Source organism: Sus scrofa, chromosome 1, assembly GCF_000003025.6.
Source record: "Sus scrofa isolate TJ Tabasco breed Duroc chromosome 1, Sscrofa11.1, whole genome shotgun sequence".
In the NCBI taxonomy this organism is placed as follows: domain Eukaryota; kingdom Metazoa; phylum Chordata; class Mammalia; order Artiodactyla; family Suidae; genus Sus; species Sus scrofa.
This window is the reverse complement of record NC_010443.5, coordinates 17,174,631-17,197,442: the sequence shown is the minus strand read 5'-3', so window position 1 is coordinate 17,197,442 and position 22,812 is coordinate 17,174,631.

The following is a 22,812-nucleotide window of genomic DNA, read 5'->3' as shown; positions in this document are numbered from 1 at the left end:
AGACTTGACAACTGAAGAGACATTTGACAAGGATGATGGTTCTTTGAAAAGGAATGACTTGAATATCAAAGGATTAAGAAAGGATCTTTTACAATATGAGGAAATCTTTGAATGTATTTGCAAAAGGCAAACCCAAAAACCAGAAAACGGCCGTCTTTCTAGTTTGCAGTGAAAGTGAAATGTGAGGAACGTCAGACTGTGCCATCAGATAACCTTGCTTGGAAAGAACTGCACCCCCACAAAGCAAGCAATGCTTAATCCTTCCTTGAGCCTAAGAATTATCACATAAATACAACACCAGCCTAACATTTTAAAGGTAATATAAAACTTATTTTCATAATTTTAGCTTCATTTTTCAAGATAAGAGCCTAACCAAGCTCTCTTTTTAATTTTTCTCTTTACTAGTAAATGTTGGTTCCCATTTTGTGCAGATTTGCTTTTAGGTGGCTCTTTTCTGGTACCAATTATTCTCAGATAATGAGGACTTTCTGTACTTTATGCTGACAGAGCAGAGGTTAAATGGGGTTAGCAAGGCTAGATTGCTTGCTCATCTTCAACTTTACTTCAGTAAAAACTCCTTCTAAGGACCCACAGAGTCTGGAATACAGTGAGTTGAATCACTTTTCACCTTGCTTCACATCCGAGGTTTACCTCCTCATGGCCAAATTAAAAAAATTTTTTTTTCTTATAGTTGATTTACAATGTTCTGTCAATTTCTGCTGTTTAACAAAGTGACCCAGTCACACACACACACACACACACACACACACACACACACACACACACATTCCTTTTCTCACATTATCCTCCATCATGTTCCATTGCAAATGACTAGAGGAGTTCCCATCATGGCACAGTGGAAATGAATCCAACTAGGAACCGTGAGGTTGCAGCCTTGCTCAGTGGGTTAAGGATCTGGTGTTGCCCTGAGCTATGGTGTAGGTCACAGATGAGGCTCCGATCTGATGTTGCTGGGGCTGTGGCGTCGGCCAGCAGATGTATCTCTAATTGGACCCCTAGCCTGGGAACCTCCATAGTTTTAGGTGCAGCCCTAAAAAAGCAGAAAAAAAACAAAAACAAAACCCCAAGCAATTAGATATAGTTCCCTGTGCTACACAACAGGATCTCATTGCTTATCCACTCCAAATGCAATAGTTTGCATCTATTAACCCTAAACTCCCAGTCCATCCCACTCCCTCCCTCTCCTCCTTGGCAACCACAAGTCTGTTCTCAGTGTCCTCCTCATGGCTAGCTTTGATGAAGGCTTTGCAGCCTTGCAGAAACAGGCTCACGCTGATAGGCCTAGATTTAGTAGACTCAGTAAAGATCCAACTCTCTTGGCTGCCTGAAGTTAGGGGTTCTCGGTTAGAAAGTCATTTTCCTGGAGTTCCCGTCGTGGTGCAGTGGTTAACGAATCCGACTAGGAACCATGAGGTTGCGGGTTCGGTCCCTGCCCTTGCTCAGTGGGTTAAGGATCCGGTGTTGCCATGAGCTGTGGTGTAGGTTGCAGACGCGGCTCGGATCCCGTGTTGCTGTGGCTCTGGCGGAGGCCGGTGGCTACAGCTCCGATTAGACCCCTAGCCTGGGAACCTCCATATGCCGCAGGAGCAGACCAAGAAATAGCAAAAAGATAAAAAAAAAAAAAAAAAAAAAAAAAAAAAGGAAAGTCATTTTCCTCAGAAAATGCTTCTAACTAAATAGTCCGCATTGCCAAACACATAGAAATATTAATTAAGCTAAGGCTTGAAAAAGCCTCTTTTTCTTTGCCCCAGCAATTCTTTTACTAAGTTCATACACATCGTGGATATTACTGTAAGGTTAAATGAAGTGGTCTTTTGGCATAAATCAGTTTATTTATTTATGGATGCATCGTGGCATTATTTTCTTGCAAATACCTTAATGTCAAGAAATTATTTAAAAATATCTCTCAAAAGGATTTATTACAAACACATTCAGCCACTAAGAACTCTGTCTCTCAAGAACTGAGCCTTGCTCTAAATTTTGTAACCAATTTTTTTCGTGTACAGTAATCTTAAGTAGATGAGTAAGTGTATGGAAAGTGACCAGCGCTAAAGATTAATCCTCGATTTGGATGAATTTTTTTTACTTGGGGAAATTCCATTAAAACTGAGCAAATATCTCTTAAAAAGGGTAAAAATTATATTTAGATATTTAACACACTCACATGAAAGTGGCAGTGCTTCGTAGGGTCAGGGCAGCTTCCTCCTTGGTCAGTTATTTTTCCCTCTTGGCTGCTAAAGTGAAATGTGACTAATATGTCCATAGCACCTTTCCTAAAAGGTTATAACAAAAATATAATCTTTGTTTCTGCGGAACATGAACCGTTTGAGTTTACTGACTATGCTACTTTTACATCTGTTCCAAAGAGCCAATGTTCCATTCTCGCAGAGTCAGAAATTATTCATTCCATGTTAAAGAAAAGTTATATTAGAGAGCCTTGTGCCCATAGTACTTAAAATAACATTAGTTTTAAAAGATATTTAATTCAGAAAAAAAAAAAGATTAAAAAAAAAGAAAGCACATTTAAAGGTTGACCAGTAGCTAAATTGTCACTAGTCCCTGTTGGAGTGTAAGCAATGCTAGCATTAAAACATCATCATATTAGCCTCCTCTCAATAATTCAGGCATTGGTTTGCCAATCCGTCAGTTGTCTTGTTCTGTTGCTAGTCTGCTTCATCCTTGATTTCCCTCCTTTCTAAACACATGGCTCCAGAAGGAGGATAGGATGATAAGAACTAAAACTTGAATCCCTTAATTTCGATAGCTGTTTTGGAACTCTAACTCAAAGAGCTGAATTTAAAAAGTTAACAGATTTGGGACTATTTTTATGCATTTCAATTATCTGTACCCTTACTGGTGAATTTCCTCCACAGTCCTCTACCAAGTGTTAGGAAGTGAAATATATCATTTGCTTTAGTTTTTCAAAATTCAAATTAAATCTAACTCTGAGAGGAGAGTTAATAGCAGTCATTCTTTGGACTTGATCCTCTGCTTCCCATCTTTCCCCCACTGCCAGCCAAAGCCTTTAGAGAGCTTCTGAGATTTTACAACAAAGCAGAATATTTGGGAAACTCTACTGCTCTGTGGCCTATAACTGCTTGATATTACAGTTGTCATAGGCCTTGGAAATTGCTCCAGATTTAGTGCCATCCTTGGGAAGGGAACTCATGCCCAGGGACCAGCTGCCAGAGGTAACCCCTCACCCCTGCTCTTCTGAGGGTCTGTACCCTTCCTCGAGTCACTAAAAGTTAAAATATAACTGCTCTTCCCTTCTTGTATTAATCATTCTCTTTGTTCCTTATCTTTTCCCTCACTGCAAAATTGGATACAGTATTTCTCTTCTGCCAAAATTGCTTAATTAAAATTTTTTTTTTTTATTTTCAAAAACAAAAGCCAGACAGAAGGAGAGGTTGTCTTCAGGCAACTTCCACTTGACTTTGAAACATAAACTTTGCTGAGAAGGAAAATCCCACAGTTCATCTCGCTTCTTGGAAAAGGATTTTAAAAAGTAATAAACAGGAAGAGCCAAATATATCTCAATAATTATCATTTATGATGTGGTTTATAATTAGATAAAAAATAAGAAACATAAAAATGCAAAATAAATGCAATGAGTAAAATGATAAATACAGGATATAAAATGGAAGCGGAAAAAAGTTGTTGGCAATCATTAAAAACTAAGTTGTTTTGACTTAACCTGACCGTGCTGACAAGGATTGCCTATGTTAATGGGACTGCTGGATATCCCCCTCCCCCTCCCCATTCAAAGGAGACTCTCTGGCTATGATATTTAACTTTTGGCTTCAAAACTCAATTGCAGCAAGCTTCACTGTTCCTCCAAGGGTGAGCATGTAGACCAAATGTCCTGTCAGAGTCACCAAGTGCAGTTCCCTGGACCTTCTCCAAGACGGCTCCTCCCGCAGTATTGATGACTTCTCATGGCTGGAGCAGTCCACACGCTCTGGAACATGAACTAGTCAAAGCCAAATGTTCTCTCAGTCACTGGCCAGTTAAAAATTTCCATCTCAGGACTGCCATCCTCTTCTCAAGCCTCCTTTCTGCGCCCTCCTTTCTGGTTCTCCTAATTTCGAGGGACTTGCTTGTGTCCATCCCTGGACAGAAACAGCAAGGGCCAAGTGGGTCGCCTACCTGATTGGCTCCTGACCAGCCCAGAGTGCCCTTCAGCAGCTCTGATTTGTGCCACAAGCATCACTCTGTTGTATTCATCTCATGGGTAAGCCTCTGCATTCCTAGAGCAAGGCCAAAACAAATTGCTCTTAGAATTCTTATCTTTAAAATTTAAGTTGGAATCCCTGTTGTGGCTCAGCAGAAATGAATCTGACTAGCATCCCTGATGATGCAGGTTCCATCTCTGGCCTCGCTTAGTGGGTTAAGGATCCAGTGTTGCCATGAGCTGTGGTGTAGGTCGCAGGCACATTTTGGGTCTGGTGTTGCTGTGGCTGTGGTGTAGGCTGGCAGCTACAGCTCGCATTTGACCCCTAGCCTGGGAACCTCCATATGCCAAGGGTGTGGCCCTAAAACGACAGATAAATAAATAAATAAATAACATTTAAGTCTAGCTTGTTGAATTTACTTTGTTGAGTTCACTAAGTCTGCCTGAAGAGCTTGTTGAAGCTCCTCCCCAGCACCTCCCCAGGAGATAGTACTGCTCTTTGTTTTCAGTGTTCCTCTTGCTTCTGAGAGTTCACCTCTGATCTGCACCCCATTTCTCAATGGCTTAGCTGCATTTTGATATTTAAGGCTATCTGTTATTTAGTGGTGCAAACGTGTATGACCACTCTCAAGTGGGTTATGACTAGGGTGCCTTTGCATGTCATCCAGATTGGAACCCTGTGAAAGTGAAAGGGATGCTGTTGATCATGATGGGACAGGAGTCAAGTCAAACAAAACGATCACCTCAGTGATGACAGGCACTCTGTGAAGTGCTACGTGCCCGTTCTTTCTTCCTTTCTTCCTTCCTTTCCTTCTTCCTTCCCTTCCTTCCTTCCTTCTGTCCGTCCATCCTTCCTTCCTTCATGTCCAATCTCATCTTTCTCTTAAGGCTCTAACCCTTTATTTTTTCAGCCGTAGCTACCACACGTGGAAGTTCCTGGGCCAGGGATCAAACCTGCACCACAGCAACGACCCCAGCCGCTGCAGTGACGGTGCTGGATCTTTAACCTGCTGTACCACAAGGGAACTCCTAATTTTGCTGGCAGTTGAAAACCCTTGATTTTGGCATCTAAGAACTCAGTTTCAATTTAAAACTTACCCCAGCTCTCTAGGGGAATATGCTCAGGCTCTCAGACCCTCTTGCCCAGCTCTCCTGCTTTCCTTCTCCTGGTAACCTCTGGGTGTTGGGGGAAGTTTCCTGAAGTTGGTGCGTTTACATGAGGATCCTCTGGTCCAAGAGCTATTTGGCAGTCCTTGCTGTCCCCCTTGACCTTTAGCTGATGGGCAACTCAACTGTGTAGGTCATTAGGTGTGGAACTCTTGTCTGCTACCCAAATGGCTGCAGTGGGGTGCCTCCCAGTTTGTTTTCAGCATTCTCAAGGCCCAGGGGTCACCTGCCCTGCTATCTTGGCCTCATCCCGGCTCCCTCTGAGTCCCACTTCTATTTAGAATCAGGGCAGCTTGCAGGGTCCACCTCCCAGCCTTGCTTTCAAGCCCTCCTGACTTCTGGAGCATTTCCTTGCTCATCTACAGCCCAGTTAAGTCTGCATACCCTGCCAGGGCATGGAGGGTGGCTGGACGCCTGAAGCACCAACCGTGGTCTCTGGCTGCAAGGGGCGGGTGGAGGGGGACCGGCTTCTTAAGTTGTTAAATCAATGATACACTACTCATCAACTACCTAGTTCATTGTTTTAAGGGATTTACCTATTTTAATTAACTCTTTTAATCTTTACAGCAAACATTGAGTCTAGTAACATTAATACCCTCAGGTTATGGATGCAGAAACGGGAACAGAGAAAAAGTAATTTGCCTGAGGTCAGTCAACAAATAAGGGTCAGAGCCAGGATTTGAGTCCAGACAGCCTGATACCAGGACCTGGGCTCTGAACCACTGTGTAGGGAGAAGTTTGGGGATTAGGCTAATAAAATGTGATTACTCAGCAAGAAGTTTCCTTCTAAATAAGTTATGTAGGTGTTAGCAATTCTGACATGAACAGATACTCTGACATTCAGTATTTTGGAGAATCTAGGTCAGTAAACCTACCTCTTCACTAAAAAGCAGCATCTCCTATCATTGTTACTCATAATGAGAGTAATGACTTTATTGACTTGCTGCTTATAAACCCCCTGATCTCATGTGTCTTCTTCTCTTAGGATTTTCATTAATTGGATGCCAATAAATATTGGAGTGGTGTTTAGTGCTTTAAGTGTATTTTTTTTTTTTAAATGAGTCTTTTTTTCTTGGGAACACTTGTGGTTTTTTCTTTTTTCTTTTCTTTCCTTAACAAAACAAATAATTATTTCAGATGCAGAGAAATTAGTTATTCTGTCCTCAGTGTTCCTTTATCCTTACATCTCTAATTTAATCTCATACTCTAATTCCAAAGAACAATTGTGCAATTTCTGGATCTTCTGAAATATGTCTCATTCATTTCCTGAAGACTTAGAAACTCTCTGCACAATGCTCTCCTCCCCAAGCCTTTATTCATTTTAAAATTCTTTTTGACCAAAAGTTTGTCCTTTTCCCAAACCTCTGTATTTTAAAAAAATCTTCTCTATTTTTTAGTTATTGGGTGAATTTCTACCATGTTTCTCTTTCTGTTTTTTTCTCTGGATTGTTTTGGTGATTCAGTTTCTGGGTTTCAAATGTATAGTTACCACATTTTTACTGCTACTGATCATGAAATTCTGCCTGGTCACTAGGCTGTGAAAAAGCAGATGCAAAAGTACTCCCCTTGCCTGCTGCCCAGATGTGTGGCACTGGCACCAGAGTCCAAGAAAGCATCCCTTTTCTCCCTGTATTTCTTGAGTTCAGGAGCCTGTTCAATATGCATTATCTATGGGACCACCCCAAGTAGTTGCCTATTAATAACCACCTAGAACTTTAACTTGTCTAAGTAATGTTAGCTTCATTTTCATTTTGATTCAACGTCCACATTGCTGCTACACAGAGATTGTTGTTTATCATTTTCCATTGGTTTTTAAATAACTGTTATCCTAACCCTGCAGGTTCAGTCTTTTTAGGGCTGCACTTGTGGCATATGGAGGTTCCCAGGCTAGAAGTAAAATTGGAGTTGTAGCCACTGGCCTACACCACAGTCACAGCAAAGCAGGCTCTGAGTTGCGTCTTCAACCTACACCATAGCTGGAGACAACTCCAGATCCTCAACCCACTGATCGAGACCAGGGACTGAACCTGCATCCTCACGGATGCTAGTCAGATTCCTTTCCGCTGAGCCATGACTGGAACTCCAGTGATGCAACACTGACATTAGTGTTTTAGGTACATGGGAGTTGCTCTCCCTTTGAAGATAAACAGTATTGGCTTGCTGAACCTTGGCTGGAATTTGAATTCCCAGAACCTGGGCTGGGGACAGAGCAGGATTTGATGAAAAGTGGAGAGAGAGAGGGGTGAGGGTGGGGGAAGAGAGGGAAAGGGGAGAGAGGGAGGGATGTGGCAGCATCCTGCAAAGGAAAGCAAAATAAAAGCCATTCATCTTGTCCAATAGAGCAGTCCAAACGAGCCAAACAGAGAATCAATTTGGTAGGCATTGGAGTGAAAACCAGACAATATTAACAGCTAATATATTAATTCATTTCCTCACTTGATTATAAGTCTCAGGCCAGAAAGGGACAGAGCTGGCATCTGACCCATGTGGTGGAATCTGACCCATGTGGTGGGACCAGAGAACCTGTGTACATCATGTCTATGCTTGAGTGCCTTCTGGTTTCCACTTGAGCTACATGGAGATCCAAGCTTGTCACATTCTTTGGCTGGCTCCCCAGTGTAATACATTCTCAAATGCTCTCCTGAGAGTGGGACAGGGACCCAGAGAACATCCCCTGACCTGGAAAGGGGCTGCTGCAGTTGACTTTTTAGGACATCTGTAGAATGGGCTGTGGGCCCAGCTTGTGCACATAACCTCAGTAAGGATGATTTGGTGCTCTTGCTCACATCACAAACGCTTTTTGACCACAAAATGTGGAAGTTCTCAGGCCGGGGAGTGAACCCCAGCCACAGCAGTGACAACTTGAAATCGTTAACCACTAGGCCACCAGGGAACTTTGCATCACGGCCCTTTAGAATGCTCATTTTAATCACTTGCAGTTATGTTTCTATTTTGAGTAGATACACTTATTTTCTTTCTGGCTGCTTATTTTCCTCCCTTTTTTTTGTTTTGGATCCAATTTACTGCAAAATATAGATGTTCCCAGTCATTTTTTTCATGTGTCTTTTTGAGGCTGGATAGTTTATTTCTTTTTATTGCTAAATAATTTTCTATTGTATGGATGCACCACAGTTTATCTGTTCAACTTGAAGGCTATCTTGGTTCCTTCCAAGTTTTGCCAGTTAGGAAGAAAGCTGCTATAAACATTCATGTTCAGGTTTTTGTGTGGACATAAGTCTTCAGTTCATTCGGGTAAATATCAAGGAGTGCGACTGCTAGATCACATGGTAAGAGTAAGCTTAGTCTTGTAAGAAACTGCAGACTGTCTTCCAAAGTGGCTGTACTGGTTTACATCCCACCAGCAATGAGTGAGATTCATTCCTGTTGCTGCACATTCTCACAGCACCTGGTGGTGTACATTTTGTGAATTTTAGCCATTCTAATAAGTGTGTAGAAATAGCCCATTGTTGTTTTCATGGGCGGTTCCCTAATGACATATGATGTTAAGCATCTCTTCATAGGATTGTCTGTCTTTGGTAAAGTGTCTAGTCAGATCTTGTGTCCATTTTTATTTATTTTTTTTTAAATTTTTTAAACATACATTTATTTATTTATTTATTTGCTTTTTAGGGCTGCACTCATGGCATATGTACGTTCCCAGGCTAGGGGTCGAATCGGATTTATACCTGCCAGCCTACATCACAGCCACAGTGACATAGAATCAGAGCTGCATCTGCAACATACACCACAGCTCATGGCAATGCCAGATCCTTAACCAGCTGAGCGAGGCTGGGGATCGAACTCACACCATCATGGTTACCAGTCAGATTTGTTTCCACTGCCCCACAAGGGGAACTCCTCTTTTGTCCATTTTTAAATTGAGATTTTTTTTTTTCTTATGGTTACATTTTAAGAGTTCTTTATTTTGGATACCAGTCCCTTATCTGACACGTGTTTTATAAATATTTTCTCTCAGTCTGTGGCTTGTCTTTTCATTCTTTTAACAATGTTTTTCACAGAACAGAAGTTTTAAATTTTAATGAAATTCAGCTTATCAGTTTTTTCTTGCATAGATTATGCTTTTGGTGTCATATTGAAAAAGACCTTATTAAACTCAAAGTCACCTATATATTTTCTCCTCTGTTATCTTCTGGAATTCTTATAGTTTTACATTTTACATTTAGTTCCGTGATCTATTTTGAGTTCATCTTTGTGAAAGGAATAAGGTCTGTGTCTAGATTCTTTTTTTTTTTCCATGTGGATGTCCAGTTGTTCTAACACCATTTGTTGAAGAAAAGACTCTTTTTTCATTGAATTGCCTTTGCCCTTTTGTTAAAGTTCAGTGTACTTTCTTTGTTTTGGTCTAGGTACTCTTCTGTTTCATTTTTCTATGTATTTATTCTTTCCCCAATTCCAACTGTCTTAATTATTGTAGCTTTACAGTAAGTCTTAAAGTTGGCAGTGTAAGTCTTCTGACTGTGTTCTTTTCCTTCAATATTGTGCTGGCTGTTCTGGGTCTTTTGCCTTTCCATTATATCACTCTAGAGCCAGTTTGTCAATATTTTAAAAAATAATAACTTGCTGGGATTTTTGACTAGGATTGTATTGAATATATAGACCAAGTGGCAAAGAATTGATGTCTTGATAATGAATTTTCCTTATTCATGGATATCTGTCCATTTATATCTTTTGATTTCTTTTATCAGAGGATTTTAGTTTTCCTCATATAGATCTTACATATATTTTGCTAAATTTATACTTAAGGATTTCATTTTGGGATGCTAATATAAGTGGTATTGTGTTTTTAATTTCAAATTCCAATTGTTCATTGCTGGTATATGATAAAGCAATTAATTTTTGTATATTGACTTGTATACTCTGATCTTGCTATCACTGCTTATTAGTTCCAGGAGGTTTTTGTGTGGTGGTTCTTTGGGATTTTCTGCATAGACAATTGTTTTATCTGTGAACAAAGACAGTTTTTTTCCTTTCTTCCCAGTCTGTATACTTTTATTTATTTTTTCTTGTCTTACTGCATTAGTTTAGGACTTCCAGTACAGAGATAAGTAAGTGTAGTTTTTGGCTTTTTTTTTTTTTTTTTTTTTTTTTTTTTGGCCATCCCCACAGCCTGTAGGAGTTCCCGGGCCGAGGATCAAACTTGGGCCATAGCAGTGACAATCCCAGATCCTTAACCATAGGCCAACAGGCACCATAAATAAGTGTGGTGAGAATGGTTATCCTTCCCTTCTTGCTAACATCAGAAGGAAAGCATCTACTTTGTCACTATTAACTTGACGCTAGCTGTAGGGTATTTGTACATGGTCTTTATCAATTTGAAGAAGTTCTCCTCTATTCCTAATTTGATGATTTTTTTTAATCGTAACTGGGTAGATTTTGTCAAATGCTTGTTCTGCATGTATTGGTATGTTCACATAATTTTTCTTCTTTAACTTGTTGTGATGGATTACAGTAATCAATTTTCAAACGTTGAACCAGCCTTCCATACCTGGCATAAATTCCACTTGGTCATGGTTTATAAATCATTTTCCACATTTTTGGATTCAATTTGCTAATATTTTGGAGAGGATTTGTGCACTTGCATTCATGAAAGATATTGGTCTGTAGTTTTCTTCCTTATGATATCTTTGTCTGGTTTTGGTATCAGGATTCTGTTGGCCTCATAGAATTAGTTAGGAAGTACTCCCTCAGTTTCTATTTTCCACTTATCTCTATTTACTTCTAGATTTATTCATAACCCCCCAAAGAGCCAATAATCCCAAAGTCATATATTAAACACAGACCTGTCTCTTTCATATGTTGCATCATATTTTATGTAAAAGAATAGGGACAGTTATTAGCCTTTAATCATTTTGTGGCCTTAGGTCTCAATATTTAGTAGCACTCCTTTCAAGTCCAAATATCTTATTATCTACATTAGCATAAAGAAAAAACTTTTATTAGTTGAATTGTTCATTAAAGTATAGTTGATTTACAATGTTGTGTTAATTTTTGCTGTACAGCAAAATGATTCAGTTATGCACACATGCATATATATGTATATGTATATATATATATATATATATATATATATATATACACTCTTTTTTAAAATACTCTTTTCCATTGTGGCTTATTAAGAAAAGCTTTTTTTTTTGTCTTTTCTAGGGCTGCTCCCGTGGCATATGGAGGTTCCCAGGCTAGGGGTCTAGCTGGAGCTGTAGCCACCAGCCTACGCCAGAGCCACAGCAATGCGGGATCCGAGCTGTATCTGCAACCTAAACCACATCTCACAGCAACGCTGGATCCTCAACCCACTGAGCAAGGGCAGGGATCGAACCCTCAACCTCATGGTTCCTAATCAGATTTGTTAACCACTGGGCCACGACGGGAACTCCAAGAAGTTTTTGAAAGTCATCCTTGCCTTGTCAATAGTACCAAGATTAATTGTCCATAAATGCCTATCTATTTGTTTGGCATCATTGTAAATTAAGCAAAGTAGCTTTCAGAAAATTTCCCTCTATAGGGATACTGCTAGACTGAAGAGATGTATGCTCAGAAAATAAGCAGCCTTTTGTAAGGAAATTCCTCTGAATAAAACCGCCTTCAAAATACTTTGCAACAACAGCAACAAAAGAGCTTCTGCAGGAAAAACAAAAAACAAAACTCCGACTTTAATTCCAAGGCCAGTGACACCACACTGTGTATAATACAGTTTCTTTTATACAAAAGTAAGAACATGAGTACAAAGGGAACTTTGTACATAAATATGAGAAGCCAACATGATCAATTTGAAGAAAATAGCAGCTAGAAACTGTGATCCAATTTTTTTTCTGTCTAGAAAATCAATGAACCGCAAGCATCTAATAAATCGGTCAATTATACACAGATGCCAGGCTTTACAAGAGATGTAATATTAGGTTTTGCAAATCATTACTGTCTTACAGAGATTTTATGACAGTAAGTTCCACTGATTAAAATGCCAGTATAAAACATTGCCTCTCATTCCAGTAACTAGTACAGACGCATCCTCTGTAATGATGGAATGTAATAATTAGTAGGCAAAACCCACATGTTAGCAAACAGCAACAACAACAAAATCAGACTGCTCCAAGAAAATGAAAGAGCTGAAGAGGCATGGCTGAGGTGGTTTCAGGCTTAGGTCCCCAAAGAAAACACCCAGAGCAGCAGTCATCCAGGTTCCTCAGGTAACAATGGCTGCACGTGTTTCCATAACTGCTCCAAGGGCTTGGCTGGGGACTTATCACTGGGGTTGCAGAGTCAGGATTTCTCTGACAGGGGAATTTCAAAATTTATTCCTAATTTTAAAAAATGCAGGTTGTTTTTAAAACTTTTGAGTTCTTTCCCAGCCCCACTGCCTAGGGTACCATTGCATGTCATGACACATTCCCCTTTGTATTCTGTAGTCAGACCTTTTAGGATAGACCTGGCCAGAGGCTTCCTGACTTTGCAGCTGGGCTGGCTTAGTTTCCATCACAGACATCAAGCCCTAAGAAGGACTCTGGGCCTGAATGAAAAGTCTCTTTTGTGGAGAAGGATGTTCCTGACCGTGATGGGCCAGATGAAGATCACTGTAGAGCACTTGCCCTGGCCCTGCTTTTGGACCCGACCCCTTTATTTGTACTGTCTGCTCCCATTTGCCTCAGCCCAGACACGCTGGGAAATGAAGAGGAAATCGCTGTCTTCCGTCTCTTTCCTCACTCTAAGAGAAAGCTCAGCTGAAAATCTATGGTAGGCCTAGTATTCAGTCACGAGAAATGCTGTGCCCAATGCTTGGCTCCAGATTGTGACTGGTCCTCTGTCTCAGACTGGTGTGGACAGTGGCTGCTAGGGACTAAATGTTTGTTGCCCCTCCCCACCCCATATCCATTGTATATGGAATGGATGGTTAACAGGGACCTGCTCTAGCACAAGGAACTCTACTCAATAGTCTGTGGTAACCTATATGGGAAAAGAATCTAAAAAAAGAGCATGGATATGTGTGTATGTATAACTGAATCACTTTGTTGTGTAGCAGGAATTATCACAACAATGTAAATCTGCTATACTTCAATCAAACTTTAAAAAATGAAAAAATAAAAATAAAAGGAATCAAGCAGCAAACCGAAAAAAAATAAAAAAGAATCACTGGAGTTCCCGTCGTGGCGCAGTGGTTAACAAATCTGACTAGGAACCATGGGGTTGCAGGTTCGGTCCCTGCCCTTGCTCAGTGGGTTAAGGATCCGGCGTTGCCGTGAGCTGTGGTATAGGTTGCAGACACGGCTCGGATCCCGAGTTGCTGTGGCTCTGGCATAGGCTGGTGGCTACAGCTCCAGCTAGACCCCTAGCCTGGGAACCTCCATATGCTGCGGGAGCAGCCCTAGAAATGGCAAAAAGACCAAAAAAAAAAAAAAAAGAATCACCACCAAATGAGGTCATAAGGGTGGGGCCCTGATTTAATAGGATTAGTTTCCTTAGAAGAAGAGACACAGGAGGGCTGGGCTCTCTCCCTCTCTTTCCTCTCTCTCTCTCCCTCTACCCCTTATTCTCCCACCTCTCTACCCTCAAAGCAGGAAGGCAGCTGTCTGCAGGCCAGGAACAACACTCTCTCACCAGAAGCCAAATCAGCTGGACCTTGAACTTGAACTTCTCACCTCCACAGCTATCAGAAAATATTATTTCTGGGGAGTTCCCGTCGTGGCGCAGTGGTTAACAAATCCCACTAGAAACCATGAGGTTTCGGGGTCGATCCCTGCCCTTGCTCAGTGGGTTAATGATCCGGCGTTGCCGTGAGCTGTGGTGTAGGTGGTAGATGCGGCTCGGATCCCGCGTTGCTGTGGCTCTGGCATAGGCTGGTGGCTACAGCTCCAGATAGACCCCTAGCCTGGGAACCTCCATATGCTGCAGGAGTGGCCCAAGAAATGGCAAAAAGACAAAAAAAAAAAAAAAATTAAAAAAAAATTTAAAAAAGAAAAGAAAGTATATTTCTGTGGTTTAAGCCACCCAGTCTGTTGGGTTCTGTTATGGCAGCCCCAGCAGAATGACATTCCCTCAGAGAGGGAGACAGGCATTACATAAGATTCTCTGTCAGACACAGAGGTGTCAGCCCTGGCAGCCCTAGAATCCTGCAATAAAAGCTCCACATCACTGACCTTCATGTTTGGAGTGATGGCATTTTCTCCCCTAATACAAACGTGTCTAGAAATCCTCAATGTGACTCCTGGGTAATGACTGCCCTTGTGTTGTGGAGGCTCAGCTTATGTTGTGGAGGCTGCTGAAGCCTCGTGGCACGACTATGGGACACATTGAGCATTGTCATAACATCTTACAGATGGGACACAGACGGTCAGTACTTTCACCAAAGCTAAGCAACCCATGGGTGATTAGGAGAGAAACCACAAGAGACTGGAAATTGAATTCTAGTTCTCTTCTTAAGCCTTGGGTGCCATTTTTGGCAGTGAGGCAGAGAATGTATCTTGACATCTCGACCCCATCACAGTCTGTGTTCTCCCTGACACGCCTCCCTACCTCATTTGTTCTCCTGCGCCTGGGCTACAGTTGTGACCCAATGGCCCCTCTCAACAGGAGCAGCTCAGGGGCGTCTATGCATGTCCTGTAAGGGGAGAGAGACTTGCAGACCTTGGACCAATTGTCATTTGCTCATTTTTTACAGTAATCAGCAACATCTTGTTTGATTATTTTCAATGCTCCAGTTATTACTGTTGACTGAGAATATTCTTTTCTTCCAGTTTTGTCTCTTTCCTGTTTTCCGTCCTCCAGATGCACATTCTCAAAAAGTCCTTTGACCCTGAACTTATTTTTAGCTTATTGTTTATATAGTAAAATACATTGAAATCTAAGTATTAGATTAAAGTATTTCAATGGGGACACTTTTCTAGTTACTCATTTTAAAATAAATGCCCAGGGATTTTTAGGTTCATCCTCCTCTGTGACTTTTCAAATGTTGAGTGACAAAGCACAAGAGAGATCCTGTTTTTGAATCCAGTATTAGGTTTTGTTTCATGGGAGCACTGTGTGTGGACCCCCTCTGCTTCTCTTCTACTCCATCAGTACCATAGATGGTACCTTTACCTAATGGGTAAATGTTTAACAGTTGGTGCTCTGGAGGGGTTTGCCAACAGCTGTGGTATAAACACTCTCCCACCATTTATATCAAGCTGCCAACAGGGTGTCACTGAAGGTGGTGCTGGGAAGAGGTGCCTACCCTTGACCTTCAGGCTCCTGCTTGGTATGGACACCGGGTCTCACTATATCATAGAAAGGGAGAGTTAGCCTCTGGACCAGATCTTTTATTAGAGCCCTGAAACCAGCCTTCGTTACCTAACCCTGCATCTCTGCTGCATGTACTAGGTCCCCAAACATGATGGAGAAAATAGGACTTTGCAAATGTGACAGAATCTGACAGTCTTCCCACACCCTTCCTGCTGAGGTCTTATCTCTTTAGTTAAAAAACAATATTTCACCAGCGAGAACCACTTCCACTATGTCTGTATGATCCAGTTTATTCAACAAGCATTGATGAGTCCAGTTTTCTGCCTCAGTAGGAGATGGAATAACATTGGTGAAATCATGATACATAGTCAGTTTGGTTTAACAAAATTTTTAAAAAGAGCCAGCGAAACTTTCAGTTGTCTGCCGCTGCCAACAATAAGGGAAAGGTTTATTGCTCCTATCATTTGGCACATCCAGTGGTCAGGGGTGGCTTCAGGGACAGTGGTTTTCTCACGGGGGCACTTCTGCCCTGTGGTTTCAGGAATTGTTTTTGTCTCTCTTGCCTCATGCCAACTTTTCCAGTATTCCCCAAAGCTCTGTGGGCTGCCTGCTATCCTTTGAATAAACTCCTTTTCTGCTAAGTTGAACAAAATTGGCCTTTGCTAGTAACCAAGAAGAGCTCAGGCTCTAAAGCTAGATACCTCTGGGTCAAATCCCAGATGCCAGACCTACTAGCTTGTGTCCTTAAGCAAATTTCTCTATATGACTCAGGTTCCTCAACTGTAAAAGTGGGATAATACCGCTCATGGGGCTATTATGAGGCTTAAATGAGTTAATACACATTAAGCCCTTAGCACAGAAAGCCCTCAATAACTGCTAGCTGTTATCATCGCGCTGGGTACATTTTAGCAAAAAGTGGTTGACGTCATCCAACTCCAAATACAAAAGAGAAACAAACGACCATTAAACCATTGCTTTTTATGGCACATATTTTACATTTTCTCAAACATAAGAAACCGCTTCATAGTATAATAGCTTCAAACTTGATACAGAACAGAGAATATGTATTTAGTTTTTCCATGGAAATCAGCAGTTTAGAAGTTGATCACTCTTTAAATCCAGCATCTGTTAATGTTTAAAGCAATTCATAGTTTTCCTCAGAGCACATGATTCAGGACAAAGACAACAACAACAAAAAGTGCCAAAACAGGCTCACTAGCTGGCTTGCATAAAATGAAATGATTTGAATAAAATCTCTATAGGAACTGTGTATGCGCTTGTTCAGTTATGTATTAACAAAACCTTTTATTATCCTTCTCAAAAATTCCTCTGTAATTTGCCTTTTCAAATTCTGGAGTGGCTATCTATGTTAATGTCACATTCTTGTTTCCTCCTTGGCAAAATTCATTGTTTTGCTTTGTATTCTAATTTTTAAAAAATGTTTCCAACATTTCTAACACATGGGCAGTTTTTAAAACTCTGGCTTTTTTTTTTTCGTATTCATTTTGGTTCAAAAAACAATAGGGAGGGGAAGCCCTTGCATTTTCCAAAGGCTATTTTACAGTGATCAAGTTGGCTACTGGCTTTGCTAGAGATGATTCATTTATTCATTCAACAAGTAGGCACAGCACTCTGAGCTTGAGCAGGACTGGGATAGATGCCAGGGATGTCTTGGTGAAGGAAGCATGACCCCAGTCTCAAAGAGTTTGCAATTTAATAGGAAGAGGGAGAGGGAAACAGACAGTTTGAGATCAGGGCTCCAGCATGATGGAGTCTGAAGCAAGCTTGCTGAAGTCTCCTTCTTGCTGTATCCCCCCAGGGCAGAGGAAGAGAGTGGTCATGCATGCTTCTAGCCTCCTTATCCCCTTATAGGGCCATCAATCCCATCTTTGATTTAATTGCTTACAACCTTGTCCAAACCTAATTATCTCTCCCCTCTGCATACCATCACATCAGGGACCAGGGCTTCCATATGTAGATTTTGTCCTCCCCAAATTCAGTCCATTGCAATACTTTATTATGTAGTTATTCTTCTGCAAAAAAGTTAATGTTCATCACATGGCCCCCTAGATAGGAATAAATCAAATTCATTAAGAACAAAACTGAATTTTTAGGCCCAATGAACACAATAAACTATAAAACAATTTCTTCAACTCACACGGAAAATTCATACATAAAATTGAAACAAATTGCTTTATAATTACAAATTAGAGGGAATAGAATTATTTTCTGTCTTTGCTCATGAGACTTCAGCAGTGCATGCAGTGGCTATTTTAAAAGAACATCCATGAGGAACCATCGTGCCCATTTCTTATATTTGTTTTGAAACATCACACTGCATTTTTCAGCTCTAACATAACTAAAGCATGACCCATCCAACTTGTCAGGTCTCATCAGCCTTGTCTCTCTTTCCTCCCTCTTATATACAGTGCTTTGCGGGCTAAGGCCCAGCCTAGGCCAACCTGCTCATCTGCAAATGGTCAAAAATATCCTGTCCATGAGGGTGACTATCAACACTTTTTTATTCATAGCCATAAACCTCCAAAGGCACTGATACTACTCAGTGACCCTGACTTTCCCCGGTATGCTTATCATTCCCCTCAATGATGGCTGTTTTACACATCCTCCCGTCCGCTTATGCATCCATGAGCCCCTTCCCTCCCCTCCCCAAGGTCATCAGCTGAGGCCCTATTTGTCATTCAAGCAATAGGAGCATAGTGGAAACAACTCTCACAACTGTAAATGCAGTTGTGAGAAAATACGTTTATTTTTCTGTAACTGAACTGAAACTTACCTCTAACTCTCATTCCATGGATGACAGAAAATTGAACTCAGGTTCTTGAGTCTCTTTAGGATTTTCTCAGTACTTCCAAACTCAGTTTATCCAGGACTGTTGTGTTTCCTTTATTCTTTCCAGAATAGCATTGAAGATCTGGGGTGTTTCCATAGTGTAGTCAGGAAGAGGTATATAGTCTACCTCTGAACACTGAAAGGCCTAGAAAGAATGACCAACCTAGTAGCAATTTCAATCTCGAAGTAGTATTTCCTACTAAAAGATAGCAGGACTTCTAAATTTAAGACTACAGATTTTCCTTAATCTTTTCAATATGAAATTATGAAATTTGTTTCTTCTTTTACCCATACCAAAAATCCTGGTTGTTAAGAACACTAGATATGAAGAATTAGAAATTCACGTAATTATTCATTTGTACTATTTCTCAGTTTTAATTTGTTTTATAAGTGTGTATTTAGAGCTTACTCTAGTCTTTGTGTTAATGTCTAGAGTAACACAAGTTACTTGAGTTAACTTGTGAGTTCTTGATTTGATCACAGTTTGTAGCCTTTTATACTTAAAAGCCATTTTGGCTGAATATAAAAGCCTTAGCCCACATTGCATTCCTTAAGCATCTTAAATATATTGTTCATTTTTTCTTCTAGTATGAAGCATTACTGTCAAAAAATTTGAGGACAGTATAATTTTATTTCTTAATGACCGAGTCATTTCTTAGGTGTCAGAATGATTTTTTTTCTTTGTAAAGAAGTCTAATAGTTTTATTAGAATATATTTTATCATTAATTATCCTGGGTTGGGTTTTCCCAGGATTTCACTATACTTTTTCAATAGGTGGTATTAATTTCATTATTGTTGTTATATAGTATAGGGCAGCATTTTTTCTTTTCTTTTCTTTTCTTCTTTCCCCTCTTCCCCCCCTTATTCTTTTCTTATTATTTGTTCTGTTCACTTGATCACAGCCACCTATATATGTATGTTGGGTCTTCTTTGCCTGCCTTCTGTATATGTCATCTTCTTTCTAAGCTTTTCTGCCTCATTATTCTTTAATTTTTATAATAAATGTTTACTCTTTTTCATCTTCAACTTTTCTTAAAGCATTATCTGTTCTATATATTCATTCTGTTTCTTTTGGCTTTGATTTTATTTTAGAAATGAGTTATTTTCTTTAATTTTTAATTCTTTTCTATGTTCTGTCTCCTCATTACTGAGGTTTTCTTTAGATACTGCATAATTTCTCTTAATGTGTTTTATATTGTTTTGAAATATTTGTTTATGTTTTTCATCTATTCAAAGACATGTCTTTCTGGCTTGCTTCATTGTTTTCAGGGATAGATGGTGTTTTCTTTTTCATATGAATTTTATAATTCAAGCCTATTCCTTTTATGTTCCTCATTTTTGCGTGAAATTAATTTTCCTGAAATTTAGTTAACTTTTGCAACTTCATAGATACAGAATTTCCTTTTTTGTTGTTTTGTGTTAAGTAATACAGTGGCTTACTTTCTATGATTTCTTGCCTCTGTTCTCTTTTCCTATTTCTTTCCCAGACATCCCATCTTCCTTTGACTCTATTGACTTTCTCTTGCTCAGTTTTTTTATTTGATTGCCAAAAATTTCACCTCAGTGTGGGTGTTGTCCTGGAGGGCAGCTTTTGCTAGTTATTTCTGAGGGTTCATAAATCCAGACCCTTCCAGCACTTAAGACCCTACCATCAGCCTGCTATTATAGTGTGAAAACCCTTCCTAATTTTTGCTGCTGTTCTCAGTTGTTTTTCAAAGCTTTCAATTAAGTGCCTGAGGTTATTTTGGAGTTCTTAGGTTTATCAATTGCCCTCTTACTTCCTTCTGCTTTCTCCTTCATAAATGCTGATTTCATGCAGGTTTTAAAGCTGTCAGGATAGAACTGACTTATATTTTGGCATTCGTAAGGTCACCCTTTCACTTAGTTTTGTTGTAGATGTTGTCCAGTATTCTAATTGCTGTGTGCTTTTATGAGGAGTAGGGGGTTGGGGAAGATTAAGAAAAAAACAGTAAAACGGTAGTTTCTTTCACAGCTCTGTCCCAACTTCACCTAGTACAATTCTATAAAACGGTAACCAGAAAATGTTATTCTCTTGCTTATAACCTTTTAAAGACTTTGCATTGTATTTAAAATAAAAAGCAAGGTCCATTCCATGACCCCAAAGATCATACACAATCTGGACTCTGCCCACCTCTGCATGTCCGTTTTACACACATATCCCATATTCTCTAAACCACTGACTCATTGACCTTTTATGTTCCTCAAGTAAACCACATTCATTCCCACCTTAGGGTTTTTCACTTTGCATTTTCCACTATCTAGAAGACTTTTTTCCCCAGCTCTTTTTAAGGCTGAATTATTCTTGTCCTTTAGCTTTTAGTACAATTGTCATTTCTTTAGAAGGAACTTCCCTAAATACTCTTTCTAAATCATCACTCTGCTTCCTGTTGCAGTCATTCTCTATCATGTCACCCTGTTTTATTTTCTTCATAGCATTATCCAACATCATCTTATTTATTTGTTTAGGTATTTATGTCTGTATTTCAGTACTGACATAGTATATATACTGTGATGTATCTCTAAGAACACTCTTCTTCAGTGAAGACCTTATTGCTCTATTTATAGGATGTACTGCCAAAAAACAGCTCTCAGTTGTTAGCTCTCTTCAGGAAGTGCCTTTCCAATCCTTTAGCCTCAACTTTAAAGGGCCAGCTCAGCTTCAGCACTTCCTATGGGGTCAGCTCCATTGTGTCTCCCTTGACACTAAGCCACAGCCCTACTTAGCTAGCCTCTGCCACCAGCCATTCCACTGCCAGTACAATGGGGGAACATGAATAGAACTGTGCTAGTCACAGGGACAGAGAGACATGGCCTCCCACTTACCAAGTCTGGTCTAGCTACTGCTACAGCCAATAATCCAACTTAGAATAACAGAAACTAACACTGACTCTCCAATAAAGCATTTTCTTCCAAAAGGCCATGTGCCCTCTAAATCATACCTTTGTATGGGTGCAGTGTTCCCATTATTGGAACACAGGGTCCATGAAACAGTGGGTGGGAGGAGGAGGGGTCTTGCTTACCATCACTCTCAGTGACCACTCACGGAGTCTGTGCTTCTTGTCTCCACAGTTCTGTGCTCTGAGTTTAGAGATTCTGATTCACAAAGAGAAATACTTTTATCAAGTGCCACATCAATAGTCCCACTGATCAATAAGCTCTGACTGTTGTCTAGACTTTGAGCTTCATGTACCAAGGGACCAGCAGGAAAGAAAAGCAGTTATTAGAGACAATTGACTCAAGCCCTTAGAAGAGGGTAGGGCTGCTGTTATACAATAAGGGCAAGGAAGAAAATGTTTGTCACTTAGTAATCCACTTGGGCATCTCTTGGTAGTTCCGTGTCCAATTCGATGGTTAATAGGCATATGTGGCAGTGCTGGCATGGGGAGGACATGGTGCCCAGAAGCTTAGACCCCTCAGTAATGAAGTTCTGGATCATACTGTCAGGTATGTTGCAGGTGCCAGTTGAAGGTGAGGGGAATATGAAATGGATAGTAGAGGAAAGATCCAGTGGGCTTCTGTTTTAAGTCCAAGAACAGATACAGTTCTCCTTTTCTATTAACTCTTTGGGGGGCTGTTGTTCGCTCCCCTAACCTCTTGCTCACAGCTTTCTCCCAAGAAAAGAGGCCTGACAGAATCCAAAAGGGCTGCTCATTAAACTTACATTAAAAAGTATATTCAAGGGCTATATAGGATGCACAGCTGTAGTGCTTTTAGTTACTGCCCATATTTTCTTTTAGAATGAAGGACTTCTCCCCTCAGTGTCTGGAAGTGCTGCCGCAGCCCCTGTTTTCAGCCGTCTTGAGAAAGTGACTCCCCTGAAAAGAACTGTCTCACCTGAAGTCAGATTCCCTATCCAGGGCAGCCCACATGCAATGACTGGTCATTGTGAGTGTACAAAGGCCTCGCCCCATTTAACCAATTTGGAATGAGTCTGAGGGGCCATCCCATGCTCAAAGATAGCCTGGCATTTTCCACTGCTCAGTCAGTAGGTGTTGATCCCTAACAAACTTCCTGTATGGATATCAGTTTCAGAATCTACTTCCAGGGAACCCAACCTACAACAATCAGTTAGAATCACTCTTGACTTCCTATGACAGAAGCCCTGTCACCATGGCTAAACCATCTGAGCTTCTGTATGTCCCTAAATAAGTGCTGCATTGTCTCCATGCTGGCTTCAAGGAACTAACCTCTTCTTCCAGCTTCCTGCTCTATTACTATTAGACTGTGGCTTTCATTTCCATGTAAGAGGATGGCTGCTCCACTTCCACGCTTCAGTGTCATGTTCTAGGTGAGAAGAGTGGTGAGCAAAAGAACTTTAGAACTTTTCAAAAAGTCTTCCCTAGCGACT